The sequence below is a fragment of the Oratosquilla oratoria genome, chromosome 29, assembly GCF_046742065.1.
Source record: "Oratosquilla oratoria isolate Oo_2021 chromosome 29, ASM4674206v1, whole genome shotgun sequence".
Lineage (NCBI taxonomy): Eukaryota > Metazoa > Arthropoda > Malacostraca > Stomatopoda > Squillidae > Oratosquilla > Oratosquilla oratoria.
The window spans coordinates 2190971-2197500 of record NC_134805.1 but is presented as its reverse complement, the minus strand read 5'-3'; the positions used below and the strand labels follow the sequence as shown (position 1 = coordinate 2197500).

The 6530-nt window shown below is 43.9% G+C and overlaps 1 pseudogene; it reads right to left on the bottom strand.

Annotated features, from left to right (window-relative positions):
• Positions 1–4165: 4165 nt before the first annotated feature.
• LOC143040879 (ATP-binding cassette sub-family F member 1 pseudogene) lies at positions 4166–6134 on the bottom strand (annotated as a pseudogene).
• Between the last annotated feature and the right edge of the window lie 396 nt (positions 6135–6530).

Sequence of the window (6530 nt, the reverse complement as noted above, 5' to 3'; positions counted from 1 at the left end):
AACATTTTTAGAAGCTCAGCCATGGGATACGAACCCTGACCCGTGCGTCGAAAATCACGAGGCCAAGACGCTAGCAACCATACTACATGGTGATGGTTCAAAAGGACTGTACTAGTCCCCGACCACGCTTCACGTAACAATGGAAGATCTAGTCTCAATTTCATCTAATCCCGTATTAGGCGAGCCCTCCGACAAGTTGGGTATGTTTAAGACAGATTGAACATTTTTAGAAGCTCCACCATGGGATACGAACCCTGACCCGTGCGTCGAAAATCACGAGGCCAAGACGCTAGCAACCATGCTACATGGTGATGGTTCAAAAGGACTGTACTAGTCCCCGACCACGCTTCACGTAACAATGGAAGATCTAGTCTCAATTTCATCTAATCCCGTATTAGGCGAGCCCTCCGACAAGTTGGGTATGTTTAAGACAGATTGAACATTTTTAGAAGCTCCGCCATGGGATACGAACCCTGACCCGTGCGTCGAAAATCACGAGGCCAAGACGCTAGCAACCATGCTACATGGTGATGGTTCAAAAGGACTGTACTAATCCCCGATCACGCTTCACGTAACAATGGAAGATCTAGTCTCAATTTCATCTAATCCCCTATTAGGCGAGCCCTCCGACAAGTTGGGTATGTTTAAGACAGATTGAACATTTTTAGAAGCTCCGCCATGGGATACGAACCCTGACCCGTGCGTCGAAAATCACGAGGCCAAGACGCTAGCAACCATGCAACATGGTGATGGTTCAAAAGGACTGTACTAGTCCCCGACCACGCTTCACGTAACAATGGAAGATCTAGTCTCAATTTCATCTAATCCCGTATTAGGCGAGCCCTCCGACAAGTTGGGTATGTTTAAGCATGGTTGCTAGCGTCTTGGCCTCGTGATTTTCGACGCACGGGTCAGGGTTTGTATCCCATGCGGAGCTTCTAAAAATGTTCAATCTGTCTTAAACATACCCAACTTGTCGGAGGGCTCGCCTAATACGGGATTAGATGAAATTGAGACTAGATCTTCCATTGTTACGTGAAGCGTGGTCGGGGATTAGTACAGTCCTTTTGAACCATCACCATGTAGCATGGTTGCTAGCGTCTTGGCCTCGTGATTTTCGACGCACGGGTCAGGGTTCGTATCCCATGGCGGAGCTTCTAAAAATGTTCAATCTGTCTTAAACATACCCAACTTGTCGGAGGGGTCGCCTAATACGGGATTAGATGAAATTGAGACTAGATCTTCCATTGTTACGTGAAGCGTGTCACTAGTACAGTCCTTTTGAACCATCACCATGTAGCATGGTTGCTAGCGTCTTGGCCTCGTGATTTTCGACGCACGGGTCAGGGTTCGTATCCCATGGCGGAGCTTCTAAAAATGTTCAATCTGTCTTAAACATACCCAACTTGTCGGAGGGCTCGCCTAATACGGGATTAGATGAAATTGAGACTAGATCTTCCATTGTTACGTGAAGCGTGGTCGGGGACTAGTACAGTCCTTTTGAACCATCACCATGTAGCATGGTTGCTAGCGTCTTGGCCTCGTGATTTTCGACGCACGGGTCAGGGTTCGTATCCCATGGTGGAGCTTCTAAAAATGTTCAATCTGTCTTAAACATACCCAACTTGTCGGAGGGCTCTCCTAATACGGGATTAGATGAAATTGAGACTAGATCTTCCATTGTTACGTGAAGCGTGGTCGGGGATTAGTACAGTCCTTTTGAACCATCACCATGTAGCATGGTTGCTAGCGTCTTGGCCTCGTGATTTTCGACGCACGGGTCAGGGTTCGTATCCCATGGCGGAGCTTCTAAAAATGTTCAATCTGTCTTATACATACCCAACATATATATATACATACATATATATATATATATATATATATATATATATATATATATATATATATATATATATACCGGAGGCTTTTTCCCATTACACGGGAGGTAGCCAGAAGACAAAGGCATAGAAACCACTCTCACCCATTCCATCCCCTACATACTCCACTCCCCTCTACCTTCTTTCCTCCCTCTTATCCTAGCACCTCCTGGATGACGGGTCATCCCTGCATCTTGTCCACTACCCTGGGTCAGAATTAGTGTCGCAAGACACAGCATATCCACAGCAAGGCCGCTTCATTACTTTGGCAACCGCCCTCTCCGTCCCCTCATGTAGAAAAGGAGAAGACAGGAAGAAATCCCTTCGAGTGGCGTCATTTTATTTCCTATACATACTACCTCACCCCCCATCTCCCACCCAATCCCCCTCATGTGTCACAGCATCATCCATACACAATCCTTCTCTATTCACCCCTATCTTCTATCCTCTCTCGTCCTTCCCAATGGCCCTTTTACTCCATCCATCCATCTCATCCCAGGATGCCCCCTCATATTTATTCCTTCCACCACTGCCTTCCACACCTCTTTTACTAATATTTCTTCACTCATTTTTTCCATGTGTCTAAACTATCCTAATATTCTTTCATCAGCTCTATCTCCTAACTCCCTTTCCACCCCTGTTCTCCTCCTCGCCTCCTCATTTCTCACTATCTAGCCTAGTAACCCCTATCATACTTCTCAGGCATTTCATCTCAAAAACATTCAAACTCCTTTTCTCTTCCTCTCTTAGGTTCCATGTTTCTACCCCGTACAGTGCTGTCGGCACAATCATATAATCTCCTCTTAGCATCAATTCCCAAATGTCTAATTCTCATTACACTTTTTAATCCACCAAGGCATTTACTCGCTCCTCTCAATCAACATTCTACCTCCACCCACACTCCTCCCTTTCCTGCAACATTCGCACCCAAGTATCTAAAACTATCCACTTCCTCCAGTCTCTCCCCCTTAATACTCACTTCTAGCCTGCTGCTACTCTCTTCCTTTGTACATCTCATCGCCTTACTTTTACCCACATTTATCTTCAACTTTCTTCTATCACACACTCTCTCAAACTCTGCCAGTAACCTCCTTAATACCTTCACTGATCCTGCTACAAGCGCAGTGTCATCTGCAAACAGCAACTGGCTTGTCTCCCACTTTTCTCCATTTTCCTTAACCATCTCCAATCCCTGACCGACTACCCTTGCATTTACCTCTTGCACCACTCCATCCTTGTATGAATTTAACAGCCAGGGAACATAACATATCCCTGACGAAGTCCCACCTTTACCTCAAACCATTCACTCTCTCCATTTCTAATCGTAACACAAGCTCTACTACTCTCTTAAAAACTCCTGACGGCTCTTAACAGCTTTCCTCATATCCCATGTATCTGCAAAACCTTCCGCAGTGCCTTCCTATCTACCCTATCATAAGCCTTTTCCATATCCATAAAAGCCCCCCAAAATCCTTACCTTTTCTTTTAGCTTTCTCGCATATCTGTCTTACCACAAAGATCTGATCTACACAACCCCTACCTGTCCTAAATCCACACTGTTCCTCACCAATTACTCCCTCTGTTCCTCTCCTAATCCGCTAAATCAAGACCCTCCCATAAGCCTTCTCAACTACACTTAACAAGCTGATCCCTCTGAAACTACTGCACTCACAATTTTCCCCCTTTCCCTTGTAAACTGGAAATATACACGCCTTCCTCCAGTCCTCCGTCACTCTACCCTCTCTTAAGCAATCATTAAATAACCTCATCAGCCAGTCCACCATAACTGTACCTCCCTTTTTCAGACGTTCTGTATACCATCCATCCAACCCAGGTGCCTTACCTGCTCTCATCTTCTTAACAGCTGTTTTCATTTTATCTTTCCTTATTACTCCTCCATTTTCCTTCAAAAGTATTTTTTTTTTACTTTCAATTTTTTGTCATACTCTTACCCCATCTTATATCTGCTCTCCTCTTTGTCTCCTTTATCTTATGCTTAACTTCTCTTCTCTTTACTTTGTGTGTGTGTGTGTGTGCGTGTTTGTGTGTGTGTGTGTGTGTGTGTGTGTGTGTGTGTGTGTGTGTGTGTGTGTGTGTGTGTGTGTGTGTGTGTGTGTGTGTGTGTGTGTGTGTGTGTGTGTGTGTGTGCGTGCGTGTGTGTGTGTGTGTGTGTGTGTGTGTGTGTGTGTGTGTGTGTGTGTGTGTGTGTGTGTGTGTGTGCGTGTGTGTGTGTGTGTGTGTCAAGAGGATATTAGCAGAAAGCATGGAAGCAATGGGTAGGACAGAACTTACAGGTCAGCAGGTTGATGAGCAGCAATACTTGGATTGTTGATTTCTTCTCCTAAAGTTTCCAACAACTCCTTGCGGTAAGCATCAAAATCTCCATCAATCTCATTGATAGTCTGGTCTTCAATGACCCATGAAATACACTCGGTTTCGTTCGTCGTGATATATAACGATTACCCCTCCCTTTTAATCCCGAATGGCTTCAGCAAGAGCATCAATTCTTTCAATATCCAAGTTCTTGGTAGGTTCATCAAGAATCCATCTGGTGCATTGGGACAGAGCTCTGGCTTTCTGACCACCTAATAAATCCTTGTTTTTGATGGTGTGAGCATGGGAGGATAAACCAAAGGTTCCCAGGGCTTTACGTGCTTTTTCATAGGGCAAATTAGACAACTGCATGAGATACTCTGCAGGTGATTCCTCAGCTGTCAAGTGCTCACCAGAGTGCTGATCAAACCTTCCAATTGTCAAACGATGGTTTTTCCTCTCCTCACCATCAGTTGGAGTCGACTGACTCACAAGCAATTTTAAAAATGTGGATTTGCCAACTCCATTTGGACCTACAATTGCAATTCTACTCCACATCAATACCAAAGTCTGTTTTTCTGAAAAGTGGTTTGTGTCCTGAGTAGGCAAATGAAACATTGTAAAGATCCAAGACAGGAGGCTGAATAGGTGGTGGTTCTGGAAATGAAAATTTGACCAAATATTCCTGTGATTTTTCTAAAAGTTCAGTAGGGCCATTCTCCTCCTCTTCTCGCTTGCTCTTGGTTCTGTTCTTCTCTTGTTTTCGGGTAAGAGCTTCCTTCTGCTTCTTCTCAGCTTGTTTCTTGGTGGCTCCTGATGCCTTCATTTCCTTAATACGTTTCTCTTGCTTTTCCCAGGCCTTCAGCTGTTCTTTGCGCTTCTGTACCAACATCTTCTTAAATGTGGAGTAATTTCCCTTGTAGTAGAACAGTTTCAGCTGATCCAAATGGATGATGTCAGTGCACACATTGTCAAGGAAGGACTGGTCATGAGATACAATGAGTAGGGTCTTCTTCCAGCACTGCAAGTAATTGTCAAGTCAGATGACAGCATTCAAGTTAAGATGATCGGTAGGTTCATCAAGCATGAACAAGGTAGGTTCCATAAAAAGCGCTCGAGTAAATAACACACGCATCCTCCAGCCTCCAGAGAAGTTCTTGGTGGCTCTCCCTTGCATCTCTTTTGTAAAACCAAGACCTGCCAAGATTCTTCTTGCTTTTGGTTCGGCTTTATCTGCACCTATGGCTTTCATTTCTTTATAAACTTCTTGTAAACGATCCATATCTACAGTCTTGTTCTTCTTCTTCATGTTAGCTTCTAATTCATCCCTCTCATTGATGAGCTCTGTTCGTTTCTTGTCTGCATGCAGGACAACATCGATGGCTGCGGTGTCATCAGCAACTACTTCCTGTTTACAATAGAGCAAATCTATGTTTGGGGGAATATTAAGAGCACGATTCTGGATGTGACGGAGTAGGGTGGTCTTTCCATGCCCATTGGGGCCTACCAATCCATATCTGCGCCCTTCTGCAATAAGTAGGGAAGCATTGCTGAACAATGCTTTACCTTTTACTGAAATACTGAAGTTTTCAATCTTAATGTCTATTGCATTTTCAAGCTGGTCTTGCTGCTTTGCAGATCTTTATGCCCGGGACACAGTAAAGTTTTCATCAATAGATGAAGACCCATGGCTACCTTTCTTGAGCATTGCCTCCATCTGCTCTGCATATTCATTTTCTTTTTTAAATTTCTTTCTTTCCTTGTGGCTAAGCTTTTCATGGCTTCCCTTTCTTCTCGTTTCAATCTCTTTATCCTCTCCTCTTCTGTTTCCTCTTCTTCTTCTTCCTCCTCCTCAGATTCCTGATCTACCTGTGGTGCTGATGGTGGAGCTTCTGGTTCAGTTTCCATTTTCTCTTCGACCTCTGGTTATTGAATCATTTCTGGGGGAACACTTTTCTCCTCACTCACTTCCTTCTCTCGACTTTTCTCTCTATCTTCGGTTTCCTCCTCATCTTCATCTTCCTCTTCCTCCTCAATCATCATTTCATCAGCTTCTTCATCATCAATGACCACGCCATTTATCTTATCATCTGCCTCTTCATCACTCCAATCATCACCTTTCTTTATCTTCTTACCTTTTTTCTTCATTTGCTTCTTCTGTCCTCCTTTGGTTTTCCTTCATCCTCATCCTCCTCTTCATTCAGTTCTATGTTCTTCACCTTATCTGCTAGCTTTTCACTATCATCATCACTCCACAACTCTTCTTTTTTTTTCATTTTTTTTATCCTTCTTCTTTGCATTTTTCCTCTAACTTTTCTCCCTTGGTGTTTCATCATCACT